Source organism: Chiloscyllium plagiosum, unplaced genomic scaffold, assembly GCF_037043375.1.
Source record: "Chiloscyllium plagiosum isolate Xiang-an unplaced genomic scaffold, Cpla_swu_hap1 HiC_scaffold_5, whole genome shotgun sequence".
NCBI classification, from domain to species: domain Eukaryota; kingdom Metazoa; phylum Chordata; class Chondrichthyes; order Orectolobiformes; family Hemiscylliidae; genus Chiloscyllium; species Chiloscyllium plagiosum.
The window spans coordinates 29,464,935-29,483,711 of record NW_028270143.1 but is presented as its reverse complement, the minus strand read 5'-3'; the positions used below and the strand labels follow the sequence as shown (position 1 = coordinate 29,483,711).

Genomic DNA, 18,777 nt, shown 5'->3' with positions numbered 1-18,777 from the left:
TCTAGTTCGAGACTCCCCCATTCCAGTGAAAAGATTTTGTCTATTTGCCCTATCCTTTGAGTAGCATTTTTGTGAGTTATCAAAAAATAACAACATTTTTACATCACATAAACTGCAGTAAGAAAAACATTAAAGACACAACGAATTACACAGTAATCATATTTTACCTGAGTCCACAGTCGCCATTGTCCTCAATGTTCTTCATATGTGCTCTCGATAAAACCTCCTCTATAGCATTTTCTTTTCTTGACTCTTGAATGAGTTTCAAGTTCTTTTCTTGAAATTTTACAAGAAAATCAAAGGGTTGTGGTTCATATAAACAAGTTTCACCCACATTGTTGGTGATATATACAGTAGTTCAAAGTACTATCATAATAACTTAGACTCAATGTCTCTTTCTCAACTGCTGAATATATTTGCTGGGATGCAGTTTCTTTGAAAATGTAACTGACAGACCATTCAATCCTCATCTTTTCATCTTGCAGCAAAACAGCCCCACCCAAAAGCACTAGCATTAGCAGATAGTTTGATTGGCTTCTCATAACTCAGCCATGTTGAGTTATCAGAATAGCTTTCAAGTTTACAAAGGCACTCATGCACACAAATCTAATCAATTGTTCTGCCTTTCTTCAACAAATTCATTAAAGGTGCAACATGATAATATTCTCATGAAGTTCAGGACAAATTTGCAATAAAAGTTTCATTTGTTGTTCCAGGCAATGGGAAAATCCAAAATAGCCCTTATTTTCACTTCTGTATGTGTTACCCGTTCCTGTCTCACAACGTGGCCCAAGTAAGACATTTTTACCTTGGTAAGTTCATTCTTAGCCAGATTTATAACCAGAATGTTCCTTTTTGATAGCTGATTAAACAGTTCAATCAAATGGTAAATGTTCTTCCCAAGTTTGGCTAACACCAAACTGTTAATGTTCCAATATAACTACATAATTCTTCAATATCATTATTGTTCAGTCATTAGAATATTAGTGCATTTTGTATCCCAACTGGCATGATTTGTATTGAAAAGGTCCACCTGATGATACACTAGCTGATATTTCCTTGGCTTTGTACGTTAACAAAACTTGTCAGTCTCTTCTTCGTAAGTTGTTTTTTTGTGACAAATTGTGCAGGTCCAATTTATGTAGTGCATTTCGTCATCACACAGTCCTTGTGAATTAAGTATTGACTTCATATTTAGAATACCCTCCAGTGTGTTGTGTGTCACTATCACTGTGCTAAACAGGATAGACTTTGAACTGACAGAGGAACTTAAGATTGGGTATCCATAAGGCGTTGTAAGCCATTAACAGTAGAATCATTCTCCTGCAATCTCATAACCCAGCATATCTTCCATTCAACAATTACTATCAAACCTGGTTCAATGGGGAGTGCAGGAGGGCATGTCAGATGTGCCACAAAGCATACTTAAAAATGAAATGTCAACCTGATGAAGCTTCCAAACAGGACTACTTGCATTCCAAACAGCATAAGCAGCAACTGATAGATAGATCCCTCAACCAACAAATCAGATAGATCTAAGTTCTGCAGTCTTGCCACATCCAGTCATAAATGGTGGTGGACAATTAAACAACTCACTGAAGTAGGAGGATCCACAAATGTCCCATCCTCAATGATGGAAGACCCCAGCACACCAGTGCAAAAGATAAGGCTGAAGCATTCACAGCAATCTTTAGCCAGAAGTGCCAAGTGGATGATCCATCCTGGTTTCCTTGAGTAGTCCCCAGCAGTACAGATACTGGTCTTCAAAAAAATTTGCTTTGCTCCACATCATGTAAAGAAAGGGTTGGAGGAACTGGATACCGTAAAGGCTATGGGCTCTGACAACATATCAGCGATAGTACTGAAGATGTACGCTCCAGAACTTGCTGCTCCCCTGGCCAAGCTGTTTTAATACAGCTTAGCATCTACACAACAAATGTAGAAAAATGCCCAGGTTTGTCCTGTACACAAAAAAGGACAAATCCAACCTGGCCAATTACCGCATAATCAATCTGATCTCATTCATCAGTAAAGATATTGACAGTGTCATCAACAGTGCTTATCAAACAGCACCTACTCAGCATAACCAGCTCAGTGATGTCCAGTTTGCATTCTGTCAGGGCCACTCAGCTCCTGACCTCATTACAGCCTTAGTTCAAACATGGTCAAAAGACCTAAATTCCAGAGGTGAGGTATGAGTGACAGCCCTTGATATCGAGGCTGCATTTGACAAAGTTTGAAGTCAAGGAGCCCTCACAAAACTAGAGTCGAAGTCAAACTCTCCAATGGTTAGAGTTATACCTGATGTATCCATAGATTATTGTGGTTGGAAGTCAGTCATCTCAGCTCCAGGACATCTCTGCAGGAGTTCCTTAAGGTAGTGTTCTAGGCCCAACCATCTTCAGCTGCTTTATCAATGACTTTACCTCCATCATAAGTTCAGAGGTGGGGATGTTTATCAATGACTGCACAATGTTCAGTACCATTCAAGCATCCTCAGATACTGAAGCAATCCATGTTCAAATGCAACAAGACCTCAACAATAATCAGGTTTGGGCTGACAAGTGGCAAGTAACATTCAGGCCACACAAATTTGAGATAGTGAGGGTTGCAGATGCTGGAAAGTCAGACTCAAAGTGTGGAGCTCGAAAAAGCACAGCAGGTCAAGCAGCATCAGAGGAGCAAGGGAGTTGACATTTCAGGTCAGAATCTTTCATCAGGATTGGTGAAAGTTTCCAACTTGAAACATTAACTCCCCTACTCCTCTGATGCTGCTTGACCTGCTATGCTTTTTCCGGCACCACACTATATCAAAGCCACACAAATGCCAAGCAACAAATATCTCCAGTAAGAGGTAATCTAACCATCGCCCTTAACATTCTGTTAACATTACAGAATCTCGTGCTCCCGCAAGGAGGTTGAGCAATTCATCAACTTCACCAACACATTCCACCCTGACCTTAAATTTACCTGGACCATCTCTGACACCTCCCTCCCCTTCCTGGACCTCTCCATCTCCATCAGTGACGACCGACTTGACACTGACATCTTCTACAAACCCACCGACTCCCACAGCTACCTGGATTACACCTCTTCCCACCCGACCTCTTGCAAAAATGCCATCCCGTATTCCCAATTCCTCCGCCTCTGCCGTATCTGCTCCCAGGAGGAGCGGTTCCACCATAGAACACACCAGATGGCCTCCTTCTTTAAAGACCGCAATTTCCCCTCCCACGTGTTTAAAGATGCCCTCCAACGCATCTCATCCACATCCCGCACCTCCGCCCTCAGACCCAACCCCTCCAACCGCAACAAGGACAGAACACCCCTGGTGCTCACCTTCCACCCTACCAACCTTCGCATAAACCAAATCATCCGCCGACATTTCCGCCACCTCCAAACAGACCCCGCCACCAGGGATATATTTCCCTCCCCACCCCTCTCCGCCTTCCGCAAAGACCGTTCCCTTCGTGAATACCTGGTCAGGTCCACGCCCCCCTACGACCCACCCTCCCATCCTGGCACTTTCCCCTGCCACCGCAGGAACTGTAAAACCTGCGCCCACACCTCCTCCCTCACCTCTATCCAAGGCCCCAAAGGAGCTTTCCACATCCATCAAAGTTTTACCTGCACATCCACTAATATCATCTATTGTATCCGTTGCTCCCGATGCGGTCTCCTCTACATTGGGGAGACTGGACGCCTCCTAGCAGAGCGCTTTAGGGAACATCTCCGAGACATCCGCACCAATCAACCACATCGCCCAGTGGCTCAACATTTCAACTCCCCCTCCCACTCTGCCGAGGATATGGAGATGCTGGGCCTCCTCCACCGCCGCTCCCTCACCACCAGACGCCTGGAGGAAGAACGCCTCATCTTCCGCCTCGGAACACTTCAACCCCAGGGCATCAATGTGGATTTCAACAGTTTCCTCATTTCCCCTTCCCCCACCTCATCCTAGCTTCTAACCTCCAGAAACTCGATCCCCTGACCTGTCCGGACTTGTCCGACCTGCCCAGCTCCTTTTCCACCTATCCACTCCACCCTCTCCTCCCTGACCTATCACCTTCATCTCCTTCCCCACTGACCTATTGTACTCTATGCCACTCTCTCCCCACCCCCACCCTCCTCTAGCTTATATCTCCACGCTTCAGGCTCTCTGCCTTTATTCCTGATGAAGGGCTTTTGCCCGAAACGTCGATTTTGCCTGTCCTCGGATGCTGCCTGAATTGCTGTGCTCTTCCAGCACCACTGATCCAGAATCTGGTTTCCAGCATCTGCAGTCATTGTTTTTACCCCATTACAGAATCTCCCACTATCAACATCCTGGGGCTTATCATTAACAAGAAACTCAGCTGGACTCATCATATAAACACAGTGGCTACAAGACAGATCAGAGGCTAGGCATACTGCAGCGAATAACTCACCTTCTGACTCTCCAAAGCCTGTCCAGCATCTGCAAGGCAGATGTCAGGAGTGTGATGATATACTTCCCACTTAGCCAGATGAGTACAGCTCCAAAAATACTCAAGAAGCTCGATACCATCCAGGACAGAGTAGCTCACTTGATTGGCACCATATCCACAAGCATCCACTAACTCTTCCATTGGCACTTAGTAGCAGCAATGTATAGGATGTAGCTACAGAAAGTACTGTAGAAATTCACCGAAGATCATAGACAACACCTCCCAAGTTCATAACCACTTCCATCCAGAAGGACAACGGCAGCAGATACATGAGAACACCACCACCTGCAAGTTCCACTCCAAGCCTTTTATCATCCTGACTTGAAAATATATCGCTGTTCCTTCACAGTTGCTGGGCCAAAATCCTGGAATTCCCTCCCCAGCAGAATTGTGGGTCTACTTACAGCAAACTGACTGAAGGAGTTAAAGAAGGCAGCTCACTAGCATCTTCTCAAGGGCAACTAGGGACAGGCAATAAATGCGCTGGCAAGGCAGTGATGCCTATGTCCCATGAATGAACAAATAAAAAAATTCCTTTCATCTTGGATTCAGATGCAAGTAGTACCATGTCAACCTTACAATCATCAATCTAGAATCTTTTTGACCTATTCAATTTCAGCACAATCATGATAGGCAAGCTCTGGCTATTTATGACTAGTTCAATAATGTTGTTGTCCATCATGAACTTCATCTCTTCACTCAATTGACCGATTCTCTTTGGATTGAATCTATTGTTTAATCGGTAGCATCTCTCACATTAACATCATGAACAGCTATATTTCCTAGGGTCAGCCCACAAATTGATTTATGGTTCTGTCATAGACTTTGTAAATTACTTCAATAGTTTCTGGAAGATAAAATACAATGCTATCTAACCTTTTAAGCAATTTTTTAATGCAATCTGATTGTTGGAGGATCAGCTCTGGAATCTTCAATTTCCAATTATTTCTCCAATTGTTCTGATATTTCTATTTCATTCCCCATTGCTTTCACTATAAGTATATTTTTTAATCCCTGACTATCGACTATGTTATTATCTATTTGACATGTTAACATGATAAACTCATGGATTCTTTTTTCAATCTTGAGTATTTATTACAAAAATAACATCAAGTTTCTTTTTGATTTGGTACTGTCCCGTATACCTTACTTTCCCCAAAAAACTGTCAACAGGAACACTTGGTATCCAACAACATTTTAGACTTTGATCATTTTATCTGCTCTAGTTTTCATTGTTTGTTGAACATACTTCAAATGCATGTGAGCCAATTCATATGCTTTGATCTATTTCTCTCTGGAATTTGAAACATAGGCTGAAAGCATAGTCTCTAAACTAATCATTTTTTCTTTAGATTAATTGTTCCTCTCGTCTCATGTCCATATGTCAGTTATAGAGTCATAAAGTCATAGAGATGTACAGCATGGAAACAGACCCGTCGGTCCAACCCGTCCATCCCAACCCAATCTAGTCCCACCTGCCAGCACCCGGCCCATATCCCTCCAAACCCTTCCTATTCATATATACATCCAAATGCCTCTTAAATGTTGCAATTGTACCAGCGTCTACCACATCCCCTGGCAGCTCATTCCATACACGTACTACCCTCTGCGTGAAAAAGTTTCCCCTCAGGTCTCTTTTATATCTTTCCCCTCTCACCCTAAACCTATGCCCTCTAGTTCTGGACTCCCTGACCCCAAGGAAAAGACTTTGTCTATTTATCCTATCCATGCCCCTCATAATTTTGTAAACCTCTATAAAGGTCACGCCTCAGCCACCGACGCTCCAGGGAAAACAGCCCTAGCCTATTCAGCCTCTCCCTGTAGCTCAGATCCTCCAACCCTGGCAACATCCTTGTAAATCTTTTCTGAACCCTTTCAAGTTTCACAACATCTTTCCGATAGGAAGGAGACCAGAATTGCACGCAACATTCCAACAGTGGCCTAACCAATGCCCTATACAGCCACAACATCACCTCCCAGGATCTGGACCAGATGGGCCAATGGGCTGAGAAATGGCCGATGGAGTTTAATTCAGATAAATGCGAAGTGCTGCATTTTGGGAAAGCAAATCTTAGCAGGACCTATACACTTAATGGTAAGGTCCTAGGGAGTGTTGCTGAACAAAGAGACCTTGGAGTGCAGGTTCATAGCTCCTTGAAAGTGGAGCTGCAGGTAGATAGGATAGTGAAGAAGGCGTTTGGTATGCTTTCCTTTATTGGTCAGAGTATTGAGTACAGGAGTTTACTGAAGTCCATATAGATCACATCTACTGCTCTGCCCTCATCAATCTTCTTTGTTACTTCTTCAAAAAAACTCTATCAAGTTTGTGAGACATGATTTCCCACGCACAAAGCCATGTTGACTATCCCGAATCAGTCCTTGCCTTTCCAAATACATGTAAAAGGATTAAATCCTGTGGACTTAATGAGTGTCCTTAATGGCAATCAGAATCAAGGAATTTCCTGAACCAAACCATTAGAATATTATCGAATCATACAGCACGGAAACAGATCCTTTGGTCCAACCAGTCCATTCTAGCCATAATTCCCAACTAAACCAGTCCAACCTGCCTCGCTTGGCCCATTTCCCTCCAACATATCTTTATTCATGTACTTATCCAAATATCTTTTAAATGTTATAACTGTACCCATATCCATCACTTCCTCTGGTAGCTCATTTCACACACAAACCACTTTATCTGTAACAAAATTGCTCCCAGGTCTTTTCTCCTCTCACCTTAAGAATATGCCCCCTAATCTTGAAGTTCCCCATCCGAGGGAAAAGACATTTTCATTCACTTTGTTTATGCACCTCATGATTTTATAAACCTCTAGAAGTTCAACCCTCAACCTCCTATGCTTCAATGAAAGAGGCCACAGCCTATCCTTATAACTCGAACCTTCCATTTCCAGCAACATCCTGATAAATCTCTTCTGAACCCTCTCCAATTTAATAATATCCTTGCTATAACAGGGTGACCAGAACTGGACACAGTACTCTACAACAGACCTCACCAACATCCTGTACAACCTCAACACAACGTCCCATCTCCTATACTCAAACGTCTGAGCAATGAAGGCAAACATGCTAAATGCCTTTTTAACCAGCCTGTCTACACATGATGCAAATTTCAATGAATTATGTACCTGAACCCCAAGGTCTGCCTGTTCTACAACATTACCCAAGGCCGTATATTTAACTATATAAAGTCCTACCACTGTTTTCATAGAATCTCTACAGTGTGGAAACAGGCCATGTGACCCTCTCCCCTACCCTACATTTCCTCTGACTAATGCACCTAGCCTACACATGCCTGAACACTATGGGCAATTTAGCATGGCCAATTCACCTAACCTGCACATCTTTGGGAGGAAACCGCAGCATCCGGAGAAAACCCATGCAGACACGGGGAGAACGTGAAAACTCCACACTTGTTTGACCAAAATGCAATACCTCGCATTTATCCAAATTAAACTCCATCTGCCATTCTTCAACCCATCGATCCAATTGATCAAGATCTCTATATAATCTTAGATAAGCTCCTTCACTGCCCACTACTCCACCAACCTTTGACAATAAGCCCTAATCACAGTATTGAAATGGACGGTGGCCCCATTGCAGCTCGAGACTGTGGGCAGTAAGAAGAATATATAAATTGTTTTATTCCCGAACTAGTCATCATTTCTTTGAAAATTTTGATCATAATATTTGAAACTTGATGATTGCATTGCTTTGACTAATTCAAACTTTGTTTAAAAAAGTTGAACTTTTCCACTACCGTTTTTTGTCACTTTACCTAAGGCACTGCATCCATAATTATTATTGATTCCCACTCTTGTTTTAGGTAGGGATCCAGCACAATCTATTGATTCAATAATTGGGAACAACCTAATTCTTCAACAGGTGGTATCGGAATTAAAGGCTTATTTTAAGTGGTTTAATTGACGGTTGGGGTTTTCCCACTACCTGATATTTTTGGCATGCCTGGCAAAATCTTTAAGTAATTCTGACCAACAAAATATCTAAATATTTTAGGTATTTGGAAAATCCAAGCGAAGTGAGCTGCTATTAAAATCTCATTATGATTTTCGGATGGAACTGAATTCAGATGGATCACTGGCTATTCTTCATCAGCTGGTATTTGAAGTAGTCTCCATTTCCTCATTAATATTCTATCCTTCAACTAATAACATTCAACCACTGACTATGATGTCTGGTATCATGCTTTCAATTCAGAATCAGTTTGTTGCATTTCTGTTAAAGAAGATGAACTAATCATCACATCAGCTTCATTTTCTCTACCTTTACCTTTTTCAATTAGATTTTCAAAAGACATTGCATCGATAACTAAGTTCTACTGTTCTTCCTCTCGAATTCTACAGGGTACTGAACTAGCCACAACATCGTCAGGAAACCATCCTGGATTTCCTCCAGCAGCATTTCAGTTCTTTTTACCTCCACTGGTTGTTCCACCACCAGGTCATTTTGCAAAATAATCAATTTCTTCTACAGGAATTTGTTTCACTACCCCCACTACAACATCTCCATTTAGTGGGTCACTCTTTAGTCCAATTCTTATAATGAGATTGGTTTGTAACCTTCAACTTCCAAGTAATATTTTTTCCTTGAAGGCCAATAATATCATCAGCAAGAATGACTTATTGACTTGCTTCAGTCTTTTAACTCCTTTGCTGGTTTTCCTCTTTGATTCAATGCATAAAGGAATATCTCCCCTTTTCAATATAAAATACTCAGAACATCCATTGATCTGACCCTGCTAATCAGTTTTGGGAAAGAATCTTTGAGACTCTCCTGAGTTATTTCATGGTAAGGACATGTGCTCTTTATACCATCTCAACAGTTTCCTTTACATTTCTGAAGAATTGTTAGATATTCCTACTACTGGATTGGTCTCCCAATCGCTTGCATTGATTAGTTTTTGATATGTACATTTTTATTAGCATTAGAGGCATGTTAACTTCTTTTTGTCACCTTTTGGTTATAACCATTCTCCTTTACTACTTTGGCATTGTTCCGTCTTTTCTCTAAAACTAGTACCTCTTGCATCCACAATTTTTTCTTTTTCATCATTCTTGTGGATTTCCTTATGAACATCTACCTAACTCCAAAGGTCAATGCAAGATATCATAATTATCTGCCAGAACTGCTGTTTCTCTGATCTTTAACACTTTATAATCATCTAAATGCATTTTAACTTTGCAAAAATGTGACATTTCAATTCTTCCATGATTATAATTTCCACACATTCTCAAAATATTTCTCTAGCTTTAGAGATTTAAACCACTGATCTCACACCATTTCTTTCCCACTTATAAATTTCACAAATTAGATTTCTTTCTTACAGGAGAACATGCTTAAGAAAATGGAGTAGGCAATTCAACTTCTCAAGTCTGCTCCAACATTTAATACAATCATGGCCGGATCTCAACTCTACTGTCCTGCTCGGTCTCTGTACCCCTTCAACACATTACTAAATAAAGGTATATATTTACTCAAAATCCTAGCATTTATCATACTCTGGGATAGCAAATTCCAGATTCAATCATAAACCTCAAGCATAAGCTCATAAACATTGAGAGGTCAAGCTGTTCCAGTGTAGCTACAACATTGGCATCCACCTGATAATGTGCAAAATTGCCCAGGTATATCCTGTACACAAAGATTAGAGTGAACCCAGCCATTTACCACTCTTTCAATGTATTCTCGATCATTAGTAAAGTGATAGCAGATATCAAACAGCATTTGTTTTTAGCAATGACCTGCTCACTGATGCTCAGTTTGTGTTCCACCAGAGCCACTAAGTTCTTGAACTAATTACAGCCTTGGTTCAACGTGAACAAAAGAGCTGAATTCCAGAGGTGAGGTCAAAGTGACTGCCCTCAACATCAAGGTCGCATTTGACCAAGTGTGGCATCAAGGAACTGTAACAAAACTCAAGACAATGGGAATCAAGGGGAAAATTGACTTTGAATAAAGTCATTCCTGAAGAAGGGCTTATGCCCAAAACGTCGATTCTCCTGTTCCTTGGATGCTGCCTGACCTGCTGCGTTTTTCCAGCAACACATTTTCAGCTCTGATCTCCAGCATCTGCAGTCCTCACTTCCTCCTCCTTTGAATGAAGTCATACCTTGCACAAAGGAAGATGGCTAAAGTTGTTAGCGGTCTGTTATCTCACTTCCAGGATTTCTCTGCAGGAATTCCTCAGGGTAGTGTCCTCAGCCCAATCATCTTCAGATGCTTTATCCATGATCTTCCCTTCATCGTAAGGTCAGATATGTGGATGTTCACTGATGATTACACAATGCTTAGTACCATTCAATACTGAAAAAATTCATATCCAAATTCCAAGTAACATACACACCACACAAATGTCAGGCAATGACCATCTCTAACAAGAGAGAATCTACAATTGTTTCTTGACATTCAATGGCATTCCCATTATTGAATCCTTCACTATCAACATTGATCATTGGTTCACAATTGGCCAGAAACTGAACTCAATGAGTAATACAAGTACCATGGCTACACGAGCAGGTCAGAGTCAAGGAATACTGCAGTGAGTAACTCACCTTCTGATTCTGCAAAGCCTGTCCACCATTTATAAACACATGATGAGTATGAGGGAATACTCCCCACTTGCCTGGATGGATGCAGCTCCAAAAACACTCAAGAAGTCTAGTGTTGTTGGAGATGCATACTATCCAGGATGAAGCAGTTCACTTGATTGGCACCATATCCACAAACATTCACTCCCTCCAAAACCAGCTCTCAGCAGTAGCAGTGTGCACCAACTACAAGGTGCATCACAGGAAGTTACCGAGGTTTCTTCAACAACAATGTCAAACCCCACAACTGCTACCATCTTAGGAAGACCAGGACAGAGGATGCATGGGTACACCACTCAACTGTCCTAACTTGGAAATACATTGCCGTTTCTTCAGTGAGCCTGGACCAAATTCTGGAACTGCCCAATGGGCATTGTGACTCCACCTACAGCACTCAGGCTCCAATGGTTAGCACTGCTGCCTCACAGTGCAAGGGAATCAGGTTCAATTCCAGCCTTGGTGACTGTCTATATGGAGTTTGCATGTTCTCCCATGTCTGCACGGGTTTCCATCGGATGCTCCAGTTTCTTTCTACAGTCCAAACATGTACAGGTTAGCTAGATTAGCTATGCTAAATTGCACAGAGTGTCCAGGGAGGTGCAGGCTGGGTGGGCTAGCTTTGGTAAATGAGAGATTACAGGGATAGGCTAGGGACTTGGGTCTGGGTGGGATGCTCTTTGGGAGTGTCATTGAGGATTCAATGGGCCAAGTGATCTCTTTCAGCACTGTATGGATTCTATGATTCTATAAGTCAGCTTATCACCACCTTCTCAAGGGCAACACAACCAATGAATCCCTAAAAATGTATATGTTTTGATATAGTCATCCCTTTCAACATTTCTCCGTCCCCATTTTGTAGATTTTATTATGTGTTTAGTGATCATTTTGCTGTTTTTGCATCATCCCCATTCACCACTATTCATGCTAGATTTTATGTGTTTTTAGTTTCATGGTGCTTTCTACCACTTTAGTTGTTGATATCTGCCTTTACTGGCAAGTAAAGCTCTTGCCTCAAAGAAAAATATACACTGTTTTATGTTAAATTCTTTTACAAATAACTCTCATTTATCTTGTATGATTTTACTCATTAGTAGATATGTCCAGTTTACTGAGGACCATCTCTGTCTCATTGCATTGAGATCCTATTCACTCAGACTTAAACTTAGTTCCTCTAGTTTGTGTAAGATAATAGGAAACTAGTTGTAAGGGATTCAATGAATGAGAAGACGGAATATATTCTTTTGTGAGCAGGATAGACAGCCCTAAATGAGATGGTATCTACCTAGTTACAAGGTGAGGACATCTCAAACTGGCTTGAGAGAATACTGATGAAGAATGGGTATGATATAGTCATTGATAACAATGCCAGTGGTCCTAATCCATTGCATCTCTTATATGCCAGCTCAGGTGGAATCTTGCTCTTGAAGATCTTGCTCAACATATTTCACCCGATCTTTTTCGGTCAGTTCATCTTTTTCCCATCTGGTAGTGTGAAATCAGCCTTCCTCAAATCTAGATGTTTGTAGCTGTTTTAATGTGATGTTGAACTTAATTATATTATGATTGCGATTAGATAAACGCTCATTCACTGTAATGCTGATAACTGCTTGATCACTAACAGTAAAATGGTGTTCCCATTTGAAGGTTCTATGATTTATTCTTCCAGTAAACAATCTTGAACACACCCAAGAGCTTACTATCTTCCTTATTTATGCTAGTTTGCTTACCATAACCTCTACAAAAATTAAAATTCATTACTACAGCCATTCTGCCTTCATTACATGTTTACTTAATATAAATCACCACTTCACTGCTGCTGAAGGAAAGCCTACATACAATGTGCATTATGTTTTTTTCCTTAACTACTTACAGATAATCACAGTCCTCTTGTAACGTCCTCTCGGATCAATGAACTGATGTCATCCTTAGTCATCAAGGTCCCTCCTCCCACAACCATTTTTCCTATAATCCCAGTAGGTCTTATAAACTGATAATCTTTAAATTAGATATCTTACAGTGTGGAAACAGGCCCTTCGGCCCAACAAGTCCACACCGACCCGCCGAAGTGCAACCCACCCAGACCCATTCCCCGACATTTATCTCTTCACCTAACACTACGGGCAATTTAGCATTGCCAATTCACCTAACCTGCACATTTTTGGTCTGTGGGAGGAAACCAGAGCACCCAGAGGAAACCCACGCAGACTCCAGAGAATGTGCAAACTCCACACAGTCAGTCGCCTGAGGCGGGAATTGAACCCGGGTCACCGTGCCGCCAACAATTTAGTTTCCAGGCCTTCAGTCTTGCAGTCATCTCTCAATGATGGCTACCATTTCATACCATCTACGTTTGAACTTCAGCAAGTCAGTCAACTTTTCATTACATTCTGCACATTCTTTTGGATAACAAATTCTAACCTATCATTCTGTACTACACAGTTTATTCACACATTCTTTATTTTTCTTCCTGGTTTATTTAATTTACATATTTTAGTTTTCCCTTTTCCAGTCGACTTGAAAGCACAATTTTTGACTAAACCTAACACTTTCTCTCTGCTTGTTTTGAAATATTCAGGTACCTTCTTTTCCCAGTACTGAAGCCAATGTTAGGAGAATGGACCCCTTTTTTGTTTTTTAAAACCACTAGGGTTTCAGCCATGTGTTCAGTTCCCCAAGTCAATTTGCATGCAACTCAGGTTAATAATAGATGATAACCCTCTAATCCTGTTCTTTAATTTACCTCTAAGTTCTTCATCCCCTCCAAAAAGAACCATTTTGCAATACAGTGTTCTGTTTTCGGTCTCAACATTGTTATCAATGACTAGATCATACACATTCTTCATCAGTATCCTCTCAAGCCAGTTTGAGATGTCCTCACCTTGTAACTAGGTAGATACCATCTCATAAAGGGCTGTCTATCCTGCTCATAAAAGAATATATTCCATCTTTGAATTCATTGAATCTCTTACAACTAGTATGTTTGACATCCTCTCTTCATCTTCTTTCTCTGCCTGGGCACAGCCTTCTGCTGCAGGGTGCTATGGTCAATATTCCAACAACCTTTATCCTTCGCCTCAAAAGGCAGCAAGTGCATTGTACCCACCGGACCTTAATCTACCTACCCTACCATTCCTTCTCATCTGGCTTCCCCTTCTTCTGTCCACCAGCAAACACATTCCATTCCTGTAATTAAGTAAGCAAAGTTCTGTATTGAGATTTCTCCCCTTCCTAGGAGCATTAGAGTGTCTCCAGCTCTCACTTAGCATGATTCTCAGCCAAATTTGAGACAGACAGGTTTTCTCTAGAAGGAGAAAGTGAGGTCTGCAGATGCTGGAGATCAAAGTTGAAACTTTATTGCTGGAACAGCACAGCAGGTCAGGCAGCATCCAGGGAACAGGTTCCTGAGGAAGGGCCTGTGCCCGAAACGTCGAATCTCCTGTCCCTGGATGCTGCCTGACCTGCTGTGCTGTTCCAGCAATAAAGTTTCAACTTTTCTCTAGAAGTCAGCACTGTCCAGAATCTCCCATATATTGCAGTTCCAACAAACTACTTTGCTAGCAAACTATTTCCTTTTACAATTTGTGATTCTATTGAAGAAAATGGCACCCTAAGTACTCTCTTGTCTCATGACAGAGTCCTTGTTTGGGATTTGTTTCTGAGTGACAAATGCTGCTCCCTGGAGTTCAAGTTTGCATGGTGGGATGGAATTAGGCCATATTGAAATTCTGGTAGGTGTGAACTGTTATCACCTTCTTTGTCTACATAATCAATGCTGACATTCTTTTATGATTTGGAGACACCAGTGTTGGACTGGAGTGTACAAAGTTAAAAATCACACAACACCAGGTTATAGTCCAACAGGTTTATTTGGAAGCACTAGCCTTCTGAGGGCTGCTCCTTCATTAGATCACCTGATAAAGGAGCAATGCTCCAAAAGCTAGTGCTTCCAAATAAACCTTTTGGACTGTAATCTGGTGTTGTGATTTTTGACATTTTTAATTCTCATGACTGCTTTTTTAAAAAAAAACATTCAAATCTTGTGAATCATAATTTTTATTGTAAAGAATAACTTTTGAATAATAATTTCTGAAGTGTCCCTGCCACCTTAGCCCATTTACATCCCACCCATCCTCTATCTTCATCTCCTGCAATTCCACCCCTGTCATTCTATGCTTCTCATGCCATGCCATTCTTTTCAGTCCTTTTATATCATCCTCATCCCATTATGGCCATGCATATTCTGCCCATAAATCCCATTCCTTTCAGCTCCAAGGTAGCAGGAACAAGAAGGTTAAACTTATTTTCATGGTCACCTTCACAGCCACTGACAATGTGCTTCTTGACCTGTTCTATTGTTGTGGGTGTAGATGGCAACTTTAATGTGGTAATCCTTGTTAAAGTGCAGATGTCTTAGACATTTTCTGATCAACCTATTCAGAGGTATTATTACATACCATTGGAGCATTTGGGTCTTGAATTTGGTGCTTAGAATACCACCACTGTATCACAAGACTCCTAAGTGCAGATGTCATGTACTTTTACAATAAGTTTCAGAGGAGTGAGTTCCTCTCTGAGTAGATAGGGCTCCTGATAAGAGTGCTTCTCATCTTCTTCCAGCTCTCATCTTCCTGTGTGCGTCCAATATTTGTAACATACTAGATATTATGGGAAATAGCTTTACTGCATCAACATCTAGAGCAATAGGCTTTTGGAAAATCCTTCAATTCCACAAAACTTCCATCAGAATCTGCCACCCTACAGCCTCTGGATGTTTTTGAAAATTTATGTAAGGCATCAAATACCGCTAGAATCATTGCTTCTTTCTGGCTATTGCTATCAGTAATAAATCTGCAAGTAGTCGCTGATTCCTTCAAATAATCCCAGTGAAGAGGCCATAGCTGCTACTAAACACACGTTTGGTTAGGCAAGCAATTGAGAAAGCAGGAGGTGGAACTTTGATGCCAAAGTGTTACCACTAGTTCTAAATCAGTGTTGCACTCAGATGCACGTCATGGTCTGCTTGCACTGCACATTTTTGATAGGCGTGCACTACTCAAGAGCTGGCCCATGCACAACTATCATGTCTAGTGGCTTTTTGCCTCTGAAATATATGCACATCCTACAGTCACCATTTTAAGCATGAAGGGTACTCAAAGTGTTTAAACAATAAGTGCTCCGAAGCCCAATTTTGTGCTGAATGATTCTTTTTTAAAAAGCAAAACTATTTCAATTGTTTCTCTGTCTAAATGCTCATAAATTTTAATAATTTCCTCAAGCCGATCACAAATTTGGTCTAAGGTTACATAAGAAAAATAGCGTACATAATGAAAATCAGAAAATGCCGGACATACTCAGCTCATCAGGCATCATGATCCAGGGGAGTGGGAGGGGGGGGGGTGGGGCGGAAACGTTAATATTTCAACATTGTCATTAAAGTTGAGATAACTTCTCTCTCCAAATGTGCTGGCAGCTGTGCTTAATAATTCAGGAAATTTTTTGTTTTGCTTCTTTTCCTCATATTCAGAAGCTTTTTAAATCATTAACAGAAGTGTTTGATGCTGTTAGTTGAGGATCATATCTAAGAGTGAAGTGTGATGCAAAATTCCCAGTTTTGTATTTCTGCCATTTCTTGAGCATCTTTTAACAACTCCCCACTTAAGGGGAAAAAAGCTTTCCAATTGTTTGCACAGTCAGTTGTCTAGCAGCCTCTTTTCTATTTATCTTTTGGCTAACCTAGCAAGCATTTTAAGAAAATAAAATGTTGTTAATATTTTTGCTTTGCTGTGTATTATGCACTGCTAATATATATTCCGAAAAAGATTTTACATCTTATTTGTCTTTGTACATAGCAAATTAACCATTCTGGCAACTTCTCACCATTCATCTATCTTTTGAATTTGAGCAGGGGGATGCAAGCTCTCTCTATCTCTCTCTCGATTAGAATACTTGTATCTTTCATAACTTATTGAACAAGATGATAAAAGAATGTAAGGTTTGATACAGCATTGTAAATTCAAGTCATCCAATTAGTCTCATAACTAGGTCAAAAGGTTAAGTTAGTTGGAACCTTTAGCATTTATATATTTTAGAATATTATCTATTGATGAATATTAAATTACATATTCATATAAATAAGGCTGTTGAAAAACATTTTTGATTTTTTTAACCTAAAGAAGCATTCCTGATTTAAATTGTCCTATTAGTGGCCATGTCTTCAGAGATCTTGGCTGTGAGCTCTGAAGCTCCTTCCTTGCACATCTTCACCTCCCCACCCTCCTTTAAAACAAATTTCTTTCACAAAACTTTCATTCATTTGCCTTAATATCTCTTTATGCAGCTTGTAAAACCTTGCTTTATAATACACTATTTGGAGGACAGTGCACAGTTAATGAGTAGGTGCGTTCAATTTAACCTTTCTCTCAGAGTCAATTGGAATAGTGCTCGATGGAAAATTCTTACAGCAATTGCCAGTAAACATGTGACAGTAGGTAAAGGGCATACAAAGATGCATATTAATTTCCATTTGCAATCTGAATAAAACTAGGACAATTAACTACCTTTCCCCTCACTAATAAGCATCTGAAGCCTTGAAGCATAATTTCCAAAATGTGATAACTTAAATTTAAGTAGCAACCATAATACAATATCTCAAACCACTTCACAGAAGCATTTGTAAACATTGTTTTGAGTCAGGTATTGCTAGAGGTGGTAACATATATAGTTTTTATGATGACAATTTAGTTAGAAACTCATCTGAGTGAAATGCAATAAAAAGGTTGTGAACAGTGCGACTCAGCTTCAGATATTTGCCGGGAAGGGGACAGAGTCACTGACTGGGAAACAGAGAACCGAGAAACGTGTTTTTGGATCTTCCCACTATTCTACAGGATGAAACTTACGTTCCTCCAATACAGAGTGCTATGCGGGCAGTATGATAACTTAGTGACAATGCAGAAGACAAGACAGATGGCAATGTCTCTATGAAAATCAAGACTGGCCTTTAGTTGACAACAAGTAGATGAGAAACAGGAGGGCACCAGAAGTAGTATGCAGTAACAAGAAGAAAGGCATTTCAGATGTAGGCAGATAAGAATTAAACCATTCCGTGCAGTTCCATTCAGCTAGATGACAGTGAAGAATATTGATAAATATCATATTCAACCATGTCAAACTCTGCAGACATGTCAAGGTGGGATAGTTAATTAGTTACATGGACGGCTTGTGACATTGACAAAAGCCATATTGATGGTAGGGCTTCGGCAGAGACCCAATGAAAGGATTTGAAGATAGAATCCTAAGAATAATAGTATGGGTGTGAGAGATGACTACATGTTCGAGAACTTTGAAGAGGAAAAAGAAGTTGGAGATGGCATGATAGTTTTCCAGAATGGTCGAACTAATGATTTCTTTTTAAGGAGAAGGGAAATGGTGGCAGATCTGAAGGAAAAAGGGAGCAGGAGAGAGAACCATTCATCTTATTTTTAAAATGTATTATAAACTCAAATGGGAATCAGATCAGCAGTTTGTATGAATAGGAATAAGGAAGCAGGAGATGGGTATAATGGACAAGATGAGCTGAGACTATGAGGGGAAAAAGCAGACACTAGGGGTGGGTTAAATCCAGGGCTAGGGAGAGCTCCAGAGGCAGTTTACTGATAGTTTAAATGTGAAAAGTACACATTAGA

At 40.6% G+C, this 18,777-nt stretch overlaps 1 long non-coding RNA gene across 1 annotated transcript in view; it reads right to left on the bottom strand.

The window, feature by feature from the left end:
* LOC122549757 (uncharacterized) overlaps positions 1–18,777 on the bottom strand; it is a 31,089-nt gene that overhangs the window by 1,589 nt on the left and 10,723 nt on the right. Inside the window, exon 2 of the long non-coding RNA XR_006311654.2 lies at positions 168–276. This is a non-coding gene — a long non-coding RNA (uncharacterized LOC122549757). The remainder of the gene's footprint in view (positions 1–167; positions 277–18,777) is intronic.